An 11,533-nucleotide genomic window follows, 5' to 3' on the forward strand; every position below is an offset into this window, starting at 1 on the left:
CTCGGTGAAGACCCATCCGCCTCGCGGTGGTCCCCGGCCGGCTAGAATTCCGGACCGCGATCGGTAACTCGCGGGACCCTAAATGGCCCGCGGACCAGCCGGCGGGACCTCGGTGAAGACCCATCCGCCTCGCGGTGGTCCCCAGCCGGGTAGAATTCCGGACCGCGATCGGTACCTCGCGGGACCCTAAATGGCCCGCGGACCAGCCGGCGGGACCTCGGTGACCACCCATCCGCCTCGCGGTGGTCCCCGGCCGGGTAGAATTCCGGACCGCGATCGGTAACTCGCGGGACCCTAAATGGCCCGCGGACCAGCCGGCGGGACCTCGGTGAAGACCCATCCGCCTCGCGGTGGTCCCCAGCCGGGTAGAATTCCGGACCGCGATCGGTACCTCGCGGGACCCTAAATGGCCCGCGGACCAGCCGGCGGGACCTCGGTGACCACCCATCCGCCTCGCGGTGGTCCCCGGCCGGGTAGAATTCCGGACCGCGATCGGTAACTCGCGGGACCCTAAATGGCCCGCGGACCAGCCGGCGGGACCTCGGTGAAGACCCATCCGCCTCGCGGTGGTCCCTGGCCGGGTAGAATTCCGGACCGCGATCGGTACCTCGCGGGACCCTAAATGGCCCGCGGACCAGCCGGCGGTACCTCGGTGACCACCCATCCGCCTCGCGGTGGTCCCTGGCCGGGTAGAATTCCGGACCGCGATCGGTAACTCGCGGGACCCTAAATGGCCCGCGGACCAGCCGGCGGGACCTCGGTGACCACCCATCCGCCTCGCGGTGGTCCCCGGCCGGCTAGAATTCCGGACCGCGATCGCTAACTCGCGGGACCGCAATTGGCCCGCGGACCAGCCGGCGGGACCCGCTTGACTTCCTATCCGCCTTCGCTGGTTCCCAAGTCGGCTAGAATTCCGGACCGCGATCGCTAACTCGCGGGACCGCAATTGGCCCGCGGACCAGCCGGCGGGACCCACTTGACTTCCTATCCGCCTTCGCTGGTTCCCAAGTCGGCTAGAATTCCGGACCGCAATCGCTAACTCGCGGGACCGCAATTGGCCCGCGGACCAGCCGGCGGGACCCAATCCACTTCCTATCCGCCTTCGCTGGTTCCCAAGTCGGCTAGAATTCCGGACCGCGATCGCTAACTCGCGGGACCGCAATTGGCCCGCGGACCAGCCGGCGGGACCCGCTCCACTTCCTATCCGCCTTCGCTGGTTCCCAAGTCGGCCACAAATTACGATTATTCGGCCTCTCGCTCTGGAAGTGCCATCGGCACTTGCTCGGAAAAGTGTCCGCCTCTTCTGGTTCCCTAGGTCGGCCGCCAAATGCGAAAAATCGGCCTCTACCCCGTTTGGGTACCAGGGGTAGGGTGCAGTACCAACTTTGGTCTTCAGGTGCGCCAGAGCGCGATGGTTGGTCCCACTAGTCAGCGTACTCATCGACGGTTTACTCCCCTTTCGCAAAATATAGTGGGCACGTATGTGCAGGACTGTTTATTTTTATTTTGAAAAATTTTCTAAGTGCCAGCGGACGCTGGCACACGACGTGTCCGAGCCACGATGGTGCCCAGGCCGGACAGCGACGGCGAAAAAGCCGATTCTGGAAGTTTCGAATATGCCAACGGCAAAAGCGGCGTGATGTGTCCGCCTCGGCTGGTTCTCCGGTCGGCCAGAAAAAGTGAAAATTCGGCCTCTCGCTCTGGAGGTCCGACGAACTTTGGCGAATATTTTCTAAGTGCCAACGGGTGTTGCGCCGAAATGTGTCCGACTCGGCTGGTTCCCCGAGTCGGCCCGAACGAGCGAAAATTCGGCCTCTTCGCCTGGAAGTCCGGCCGACTTTGGCGAATATTTTCTAAGTGCCAACGGGTGTTGCGCCGAAATGTGTCCGACTCGGCTGGTTCCCCGAGTCGGCCCGAACGAGCGAAAATTCGGCCTCTTCGCCTGGAAGTCCGGCCGACTTTGGCGAATATTTTCTAAGTGCCAACGGGTGTTGCGCCGAAATGTGTCCGACTCGGCTGGTTCCCCGAGTCGGCCCGAACGAGCGAAAATTCGGCCTCTTCGCCTGGAAGTCCGACGAACTTTGGCGAATATTTTCTAAGTGCCAACGGGTGTTGCGCCGAAATGTGTCCGACTCGGCTGGTTCCCCGAGTCGGCCCGAACGAGCGAAAATTCGGCCTCTTCGCCTGGAAGTCCGACGAACTTTGGCGAATATTTTCTAAGTGCCAACGGGTGTTCGGCCGTAATGTGTCCGACTCGGCTGGTGCCCCGAGTCGGCCCGAACGAGCGAAAATTCGGCCTCTTCGCCTGGAGGTCCAACGAACTTTGGCGAATATTTTCTAAGTGCCAACGGGTGTTACACCGTAATGTGTCCGACTCGGCTGGTTCCTCCGGTCGGCCCGAACGAGCGAAAATTCGGCCTCTTCGCCTGGAAGTCCGGCCGACTTGGGCGAATATTTTCTAAGTGCCAACGGGTGTTACGCCGAAATGTGTCCGACTCGGCTGGTTCCCCGAGTCGGCCAGAAAAAGTGAAAATTCGGCCTCTTCGCCTGGAAGTCCGGCCGACTTGAGCTAATATTTTCTAAGTGCCAACGGGTGTTCGGCCGTAATGTGTCCGACTCGGCTGGTTCCCCGAGTCTGCCCGAACGAGCGAAAATTCGGCCTCTCGCTCTGGAAGTCCTGCCAACTTGAGCGAATATTTTCTAAGTGCCATCGGGTCTTGCCCGGAAAAGTGTCCGACTCGGCTGGTTCCCCGAGTCGGCCCGAACGAGCGAAAATTCGGCCTCTCGCTCTGGAAGTCCTGCCAACTTGAGCGAATATTTTCTAAGTGCCAACGGCTGTTCGGCCGTAACGTGTCCGACTCGGCTGGTTCCCCGAGTCGGTCCGAACGAGCGAAAATTCGGCCTCTTGCTCTGGAAGTCCTGCCAACTTTAGCGAATATTTTCTAAGTGCCATCGGGTCTTGCCCGGAAAAGTGTCCGACTCGGCTGGTTCCCCGAGTCGGCCAGAAAAAGTGAAAATTCAGCCTCTTGCTCTGGAAGTCCTGCCAACTTGAGCGAATATTTTCTAAGTGCCATCGGGTCTTGCCCGGAAAAGTGTCCGACTCGGCTGGTTCCCCGAGTCGGCCCGAACGAGCGAAAATTCGGCCTCTTGCTCTGGAAGTCCTGCCAACTTGAGCGAATATTTTCTAAGTGCCATCGGGTCTTGCCCGGAAAAGTGTCCGACTCGGCTGGTTCCCCGAGTCGGCCCGAACGAGCGAAAATTCGGCCTCTTGCTCTGGAAGTCCTGCCAAATTGAGCGAATATTTTCTAAGTGCCAACGGGTCTTGCCCGGAAAAGTGTCCGACTCGTCTGGTTCCCCGAGTCGGCCCGACCGAGTGAAAATTCGGCCTCTCGCTCTGGAAGTCCTGTCAACTTGAGCGAATATTTTCTAAGTGCCATCGGGTCTTGCCCGGAAAAGTGTCCGACTCGGCTGGTTCCCCGAGTCGGCCCAAACGAGTGAAAATTCGGCCTCTTGCTCTGGAAGTCCTGCCAAATTGAGCGAATATTTTCTAAGTGCCAACGGGTCTTGCCCGGAAAAGTGTCCGACTCGTCTGGTTCCCCGAGTCGGCCCGACCGAGTGAAAATTCGGCCTCTCGCTCTGGAAGTCCTGTCAACTTGAGCGAATATTTTCTAAGTGCCATCGGGTCTTGCCCGGAAAAGTGTCCGACTCGGCTGGTTCCCCGAGTCGGCCCGAACGAGTGAAAATTCGGCCTCTTGCTCTGGAAGTCCTGCCAACTTGAGCGAATATTTTCTAAGTGCCATCGGGTCTTGCCCGGAAAAGTGTCCGACTCGTCCGGTTCCCTAGTTCGGCCACATAATGTGAAAATTCGGCCTCTTGCTCTGGAAGTCCTGCCAACTTGAGCGAATATTTTCTAAGTGCCATCGGGTCTTGCCCGGAAAAGTGTCCGACTCGGCTGGTTCCCCGAGTCGGCCCGAACGAGTGAAAATTCGGCCTCTTGCTCTGGAAGTCCTGCCAACTTGAGCGAATATTTTCTAAGTGCCATCGGGTCTTGCCCGGAAAAGTGTCCGACTCGGCTGGTTCCCCGAGTCGGCCCGAGCGAGTGAAAATTCGGCCTCTTGCTCTGGAAGTCCTGCCAACTTGAGCGAATATTTTCTAAGTGCCATCGGGTCTTGCCCGGAAAAGTGTCCGACTCGTCCGGTTCCCTAGTTCGGCCACATAATGTGAAAATTCGGCCTCTTGCTCTGGAAGTCCTGCCAACTTGAGCGAATATTTTCTAAGTGCCATCGGGTCTTGCCCGGAAAAGTGTCCGACTCGTCCGGTTCCCTAGTTCGGCCACATAATGTGAAAATTCGGCCTCTTGCTCTGGAAGTCCTGCCAACTTGAGCGAATATTTTCTAAGTGCCATCGGGTCTCTCCCGGAAAAGTGTCCGACTCGGCTGGTTCCCCGGTTCGGCCACATAATGTGAAAATTCGGCCTCTTGCTCTGGAAGTCCTGCCAACTTGAGCGAATATTTTCTAAGTGCCATCGGGTCTCTCCCGGAAAAGTGTCCGCCTCGTCCGGTTCCCTAGTTCGGCCACGGAATGTGAAAATTCGGCCTCTCTGAGGTACCAGGGGTACGCATTTAGGTACCAGGGGTAGTCGCTGAGGTACCAGGGGTATGCATTTAGGTACCAGGGGAGACCACTACGGTCTGTTGGTCCCCCTAGTTAGTGTACTCATCGGTTTACTCCCCTTTCGCAAAATATAGTCGGCACGTATGTGCAGGACTGTTTATTTTTATTTTGAAAAATGTTCTAAGTGCCAACGGAAGCTGGCACACGAACTGTCCGAGCCACGATGGTGCCCAGGCCGGACAGCGACGGCGAAAAAGCCGATGTGTGTTTGATGGAAGTTTCGAATATTTTCAAAGTGCCAACGGCACTTGCGGGGTGATGTGTCCGCCTCGTCTGGTTCCCCAGGTCGGCCAGAAAAAGTGAAAATTCGGCCTCTTCTCCTGGAAGTCCGGCCAAGTTTGGCGAATATTTTCAAAGTGCCAACGGCACTTGCGGGGTGATGTGTCCGCCTCGTCTGGTTCCCCAGGTCGGCCAGAACAAGTGAAAATTCGGCCTCTTCTCCTGGAAGTCCGGCCAAGTTTGGCGAATATTTTCAAAGTGCCAACGGCACTTGCGGGGTGATGTGTCCGCCTCGTCTGGTTCCCCAGGTCGGCCAGAAAAAGCGAAAATTCGGCCTCTTCTCCTGGAAGTCCGGCCAAGTTTGGCGAATATTTTCTAAGTGCCATCGGCACTTGCGGGGTGATGTGTCCGCCTCGTCTGGTTCCCCAGGTCGGCCAGAACAAGTGAAAATTCGGCCTCTTCTCCTGGAAGTCTGGCCAAGTTTGGCGAATATTTTCAAAGTGCCAACGGCACTTGCGGGGTGATGTGTCCGCCTCGTCTGGTTCCCCAGGTCGGCCAGAACAAGTGAAAATTCGGCCTCTTCTCCTGGAAGTCTGGCCAAGTTTGGCGAATATTTTCTAAGTGCCAACGACTCGACCAGCGTAAAGTGTCCGCCTCGGCTGGTTCCCCATAACGGCCACCATAAGTGAAAATTCGGCCTCTTCTCCTGGAAGTCAAGCCAAGTTTGGCGAATATTTTCTAAGTGCCAACGACCCAACCAGCGTAAAGTGTCCGCCTCGGCTGGTTCCCCATAACGGCCACAACAAGTGAAAATTCGGCCTCTTCTCCTGGAAGTCTGGCCAAGTTTGGCGAATATTTTCTAAGTGCCAACGACCCAACCAGCGTAAAGTGTCCGCCTCGGCTGGTTCCCCATAACGGCCACAACAAGTGAAAATTCGGCCTCTTCTCCTGGAAGTCTGGCCAAGTTTGGCGAATATTTTCTAAGTGCCAACGACCCAACCAGCGTAAAGTGTCCGCCTCGGCTGGTTCCCCATAACGGCCACAACAAGTGAAAATTCGGCCTCTTCTCCTGGAAGTCTGGCCAAGTTTGGCGAATATTTTCTAAGTGCCAACGACTCAACCAGCGTAAAGTGTCCGCCTCGGCTGGTTCCCCAGGTCGGCCACCAAAAGTGAAAATTCGGCCTCTTCTCCTGGAAGTCAAGCCAAGTTTGGCAAATATTTTCTAAGTGCCAACGACTCAACCAGCGTAAAGTGTCCGCCTCGGCTGGTTCCCCATAACGGCCACCAAAAGTGAAAATTCGGCCTCTTCTCCTGGAAGTCAAGCCATGTTTGGCAAATATTTTCTAAGTGCCAACGGCTCTTGAGCCGAAAAGTGTCCGCCTCGGCTGGTTCCCCATAACGGCCATGAAAAGTGAAAATTCGGCCTCTTCTCCTGGAAGTCAAGCCAAGTTTGGCAAATATTTTCTAAGTGCCAACGACTCAACCAGCGTAAAGTGTCCGCCTCGGCTGGTTCCCCAGGTCGGCCACCAAAAGTGAAAATTCGGCCTCTTCTCCTGGAAGTCTTGCCAAGTTTGGCGAATATTTTCTAAGTGCCAACGACTCAACCAGCGTAAAGTGTCCGCCTCGGCTGGTTCCCCAGGTCGGCCACCAAAAGTGAAAATTCGGCCTCTTCTCCTGGAAGTCAAGCCAAGTTTGGCAAATATTTTCTAAGTGCCAACGACTCAACCAGCGTAAAGTGTCCGCCTCGGCTGGTTCCCCAGGTCGGTCACCAAAAGTGAAAATTCGGCCTCTTCTCCTGGAAGTCTGGCCAAGTTTGGCGAATATTTTCTGAGTGCCAACGACTCAACCAGCCTAAAGTGTCCGCCTCGGCTGGTTCCCCATAACGGCCACCAAAAGTGAAAATTCGGCCTCTTCTCCTGGAAGTCAAGCCAAGTTTGGCAAATATTTTCTAAGTGCCAACGACTCAACCAGCGCAAAGTGTCCGCCTCGGCTGGTTCCCCATAACGGCCATGAAAAGTGAAAATTCGGCCTCTTCTCCTGGAAGTCAAGCCAAGTTTGGCAAATATTTTCTAAGTGCCAACGACTCAACCAGCGTAAAGTGTCCGCCTCGGCTGGTTCCCCAGGTCGGCCACCAAAAGTGAAAATTCGGCCTCTTCTCCTGGAAGTCTTGCCAAGTTTGGCGAATATTTTCTAAGTGCCAACGACTCAACCAGCGTAAGTGTCCGCCTCGGCTGGTTCCCCAGGTCGGCCACCAAAAGTGAAAATTCGGCCTCTTCTCCTGGAAGTCAAGCCAAGTTTGGCAAATATTTTCTAAGTGCCAACGACTCAACCAGCGTAAAGTGTCCGCCTCGGCTGGTTCCCCAGGTCGGTCACCAAAAGTGAAAATTCGGCCTCTTCTCCTGGAAGTCAAGCCAAGTTTGGCAGATATTTTCTAAGTGCCAACGACTCAACCAGCGTAAAGTGTCCGCCTCGGCTGGTTCCCCAGGTCGGCCACCAAAAGTGAAAATTCGGCCTCTTCTCCTGGAAGTCAAGCCAAGTTTGGCAAATATTTTCTAAGTGCCAACGACTCAACCAGCGTAAAGTGTCCGCCTCGGCTGGTTCCCCATAACGGCCACCAAAAGTGAAAATTCGGCCTCTTCTCCTGGAAGTCAAGCCATGTTTGGCAAATATTTTCTAAGTGCCAACGGCTCTTGAGCCGAAAAGTGTCCGCCTCGGCTGGTTCCCCATAACGGCCACCAAAAGTGAAAATTCGGCCTCTTCTCCTGGAAGTCAAGCCAAGTTTGGCAAATATTTTCTAAGTGCCAACGGCTCTTGAGCCGAAAAGTGTCCGCCTCGGCTGGTTCCCCAGGTCGGCCACCAAAAGTGAAAATTCGGCCTCTTCTCCTGGAAGTCAAGCCAAGTTTGGCAAATATTTTCTAAGTGCCAACGGCTCTTGAGCCGAAAAGTGTCCGCCTCGGCTGGTTCCCGCGGTCGGCCTTCAAAAGCGAAAATTCGGCCTCTTCCCCTGGTAGCCCTGCCAACTTGTGCGAATTTTTTCTAAGTGCCAACGGCTCTTGAGCCGAAAAGTGTCCGCCTCGGCTGGTTCCCTCGGTCGGCCCCAAAAAGCGAAAATTCGGCCTCTCCCTCTTTAGGTACCAGGGGCTGGGGTACCAGGGGGAGGGTGCAGTACCAACTTTGGTCTTCAGGTGCGCCAGAGTACGCTAAATGGTCCCCCTAGTCAGCGTACTCATCAACGATTTACCCCCCTTTCGCAAAATATAGTCAGAACGAGCATGGGGGGCGCATAATTTACCCCACAAAATGAAAGGGCCCGGTGCCGAGCGCTTGGTCATGGCCGCCAGCAGCGCCCCTTGCTCGGTGGGAACACAACACGCAGGGTTGCACAGCACCCTGGAAGGCACACAGAGAGAGAGAGAAAAATTTTCTAAGTGCCTCTCTTGACGAAAAATGTCTAAGTGCCTCTCTTGACGAAAAATTTCTAAGTGCCACAGCGCTCGAAAATTTCCTAAGTGCGAGCACGGCTGTGAAATATTCAAAGTACAAGGAACGCTGGCAGAATCGCTCGACGGCCGTCTGCTCCCGGCGGCCGCCGTGAAGTCTCCCCTCCCGGGGACGGCTGTCTGCTCCCGGCAGCCGTCCTTAACCCCCTCCCCACACGTTGGCCGAACACCAGCCGAGGGCGAAAGGCTCGCGGTGTGGAAGGATCGTGGCCACGGCTAATCTAGCGATGCCCGCGTTGGACGGTCACACCGCACGACAGAGCGGGGCCTGCATCCGGCGCGAGGCGGCCTTCAGGCACGTGGTTCGAGACGACCTCACCCGCCCTAGCCCGGAGCGGAAAGACTTTTACAAGTCCAAGGAACAATGGCAGAATGGGAGGACCGGCCGCCTCCTTAAACACAGGCCGGAGAGATGGAGCGGGATCAGCGGCCCGCGCATTGAGCGAACACCGGCCGAGGGCGAAAGGCTCGCGGTGTGGAAGGATCGTGGCCACGGCTAATCTAGCGATGCCCGCGTTGGACGGTCACACCGCACGACAGAGCGGGGCCTGCATCCGGCGCGAGGCGGCCTTCAGGCACGTGGTTCGAGGCGACCTCACCCGCCCTAGCCCGGAGCGGAAAGACTTTTCAAAGTCCAAGGAACACACTGGCAGAATCTCTCGACGGCCGTCTGCTCCCGGCGGCCGCCGTGAAGTCTCCCCTCCCGGGGACGGCTGTCTGCTCCCGGCAGCCGTCCATAACCCCCTCCCCACACGTTGGCCGAACATCAGCCGAGGGCGAAAGGCTCGCGGTGTGGAAGGATCGTGGCCACGGCTAATCTAGCGATGCCCGCGTTGGACGGTCACACCGCACGACAGAGCGGGGCCTGCATCCGGCGCGAGGCGGCCTTCAGGCACGTGGTTCGAGACGACCTCACCCGCCCTAGCCCGGAGCGGAAAGACTTTTACAAGTCCAAGGAACAATGGCAGAATGGGAGGACCGGCCGCCTCCTTAAACACAGGCCGGAGAGACGGAGCGGGATCAGCGGCCCGCGCGGAGGGTCTTTAAAATGTACAAAGTCCTAGGAACAATGGCAGAATCGCTCGACGGCCGTCTGCTCCCGGCGGCCGCGGTGAAGGGACTGTACACCCCACCCGGGGACGGCTGTCTGCTCCCGGCAGCCGTCCTTCCCCCCCTCCCCACACGTTGGCCGAACATCAGCCGAGGGCGAAAGGCTCGCGGTGTGGAAGGATCGTGGCCACGGCTAATCTAGCGATGCCCACGTTGGACGGTCACACCGCACGACAGAGCGGGGCCTGCATCCGGCGTGAGGCGGCCTTCAGGCACGTGGTTCGAGACGACCTCACCCGCCCTAGCCCGGAGCGGAAAGACTTTGAAATATTCAAAGTCCAAGGAACACTGGCAGAATGGGAGGACCGGCCGCCTCCTTAAACACAGGCCGGAGCGACCGAGCGGGATCAGCGGCCCGCGCGGAGGGTCTTTAAAATGTACAAAGTCCTAGGAACAATGGCAGAATCGCTCGACGGCCGTCTGCTCCCGGCGGCCGCGGTGAAGGGACTGTACACCCCACCCGGGGACGGCTGTCTGCTCCCGGCAGCCGTCCTTCCCCCCAAACCCACACGTTGACCGACACCGGCCGAGGGCGAAAGGCTCGCGGTGTGGAAGGATCGTGGCCACGGCTAATCTAGCGATGCCCGCGTTGGACGGTCACACCGCACGACAGAGCGGGGCCTGCATCCGGCGCGAGGCGGCCTTCAGGCACGTGGTTCGAGACGACCTCACCCGCCCTAGCCCGGAGCGGAAAGACTTTGAAATATTCAAAGTCCAAGGAACACTGGCAGAATGGGAGGACCGGCCGCCTCCTTAAACACAGGCCGGGCGAAAAATATGCGAATGTTGGGCGGAAAGACTTTGAAATATTCAAAGTCCAAGGAACACTGGCAGAATGGGAGGACCGGCCGCCTCCTTAAACACAGGCCGGGCGAAAAATATGCGAATGTTGGGTCTCATCCAAGAAAGGGAGTTACCGGCCGCCTCCTTAAACACAGGCCGGGCGAAAAATATGCGAATGGTCCATCCAAGGAAGGAGGACCGGCCGCCTCCTTAAACACAGGCCGGAGAGATGGAGCGGGATCAGCGGCCCGCGAACTGAGCGGCCGAGGGCGAAAGGCTCGCGGTGTGGAAGGATCGTGGCCACGGCTAATCTAGCGATGCCCGCGTTGGACGGTCACACCGCACGACAGAGCGGGGCCTGCATCCGGCGCGAGGCGGCCTTCAGGCACGTGGTTCGAGACGACTTCACCCGCCCTAGCCCGGAGCTGAAACTCTGCGAATGTTAACATCCAAGGATGGAGGCAACGGCCGTCTCGTTAAGCTGAGGCCGGAGGAAAGTCTGCGGATTCGGGGCATCCAAGGCAGATGGAGGTGCCGGCCGCCTCGGTAAACAGAGGCCGGACCGACCGACATGCGACCATGACCCGCCTTGGTAGGGCCCCCACCGGCCCCGGCTAGCGCCGGCGTTGGGTGGACGGTTCCTCCCCACTTGCGGGTCGCCCTCTAGCGCTACGGCCGCCGCGCGAGCGCGCGCTCCGACGCCGCCCCCGCAGGCCTAGCGCGAGCCGTACGGCAGCGAGACCGAGACGCCCCGATTCCACGCACGCACCTAGCGGCCATCAACGGAGGCCGAGCGCGCGATCCGACTCGCGGCACGCCACGTGGGCGTCCGCCGGCCGCGCCGGTCTACCGCGAAAGATGTTTCTCAAACCCTCGCCTAACCTAGGGACGGCTATCTCGGGAAGCCGCCCCCGCATCTGCACCTATCCGCTAAGCCCTCCCGACCACCGCGAAGCGGGAGGACGTCTATCGTGGCCGCCGGGGCGTATGACCCCTCCGCGTGAGGCGTGCGGGCTCGGGTGGGCCGCAACGACCGAGTCTGACTCGGACGGGGCGCAGCTTCCCTCCCGGTCGCAGCATCAAGCGCCGATCGCGCGACGTCACCAGCCCCCCGGGACGGTTCGTCGGGAGCACGGTACAGGCACGTAGCTCACTCTCCAGCTGGCCGCAGCGGGCCGCACCGACCGAGTCTGACTCGGCCGGGGCGCAGCTTCCCGTCTGGGTGACAGCGGCGACGAGCTGCGACT

Source organism: Syngnathus floridae, unplaced genomic scaffold (assembly GCF_059516105.1).
Source record: "Syngnathus floridae isolate MCC-2025c unplaced genomic scaffold, RoL_Sflo_1.0 HiC_scaffold_192, whole genome shotgun sequence".
NCBI lineage: Eukaryota > Metazoa > Chordata > Actinopteri > Syngnathiformes > Syngnathidae > Syngnathus > Syngnathus floridae.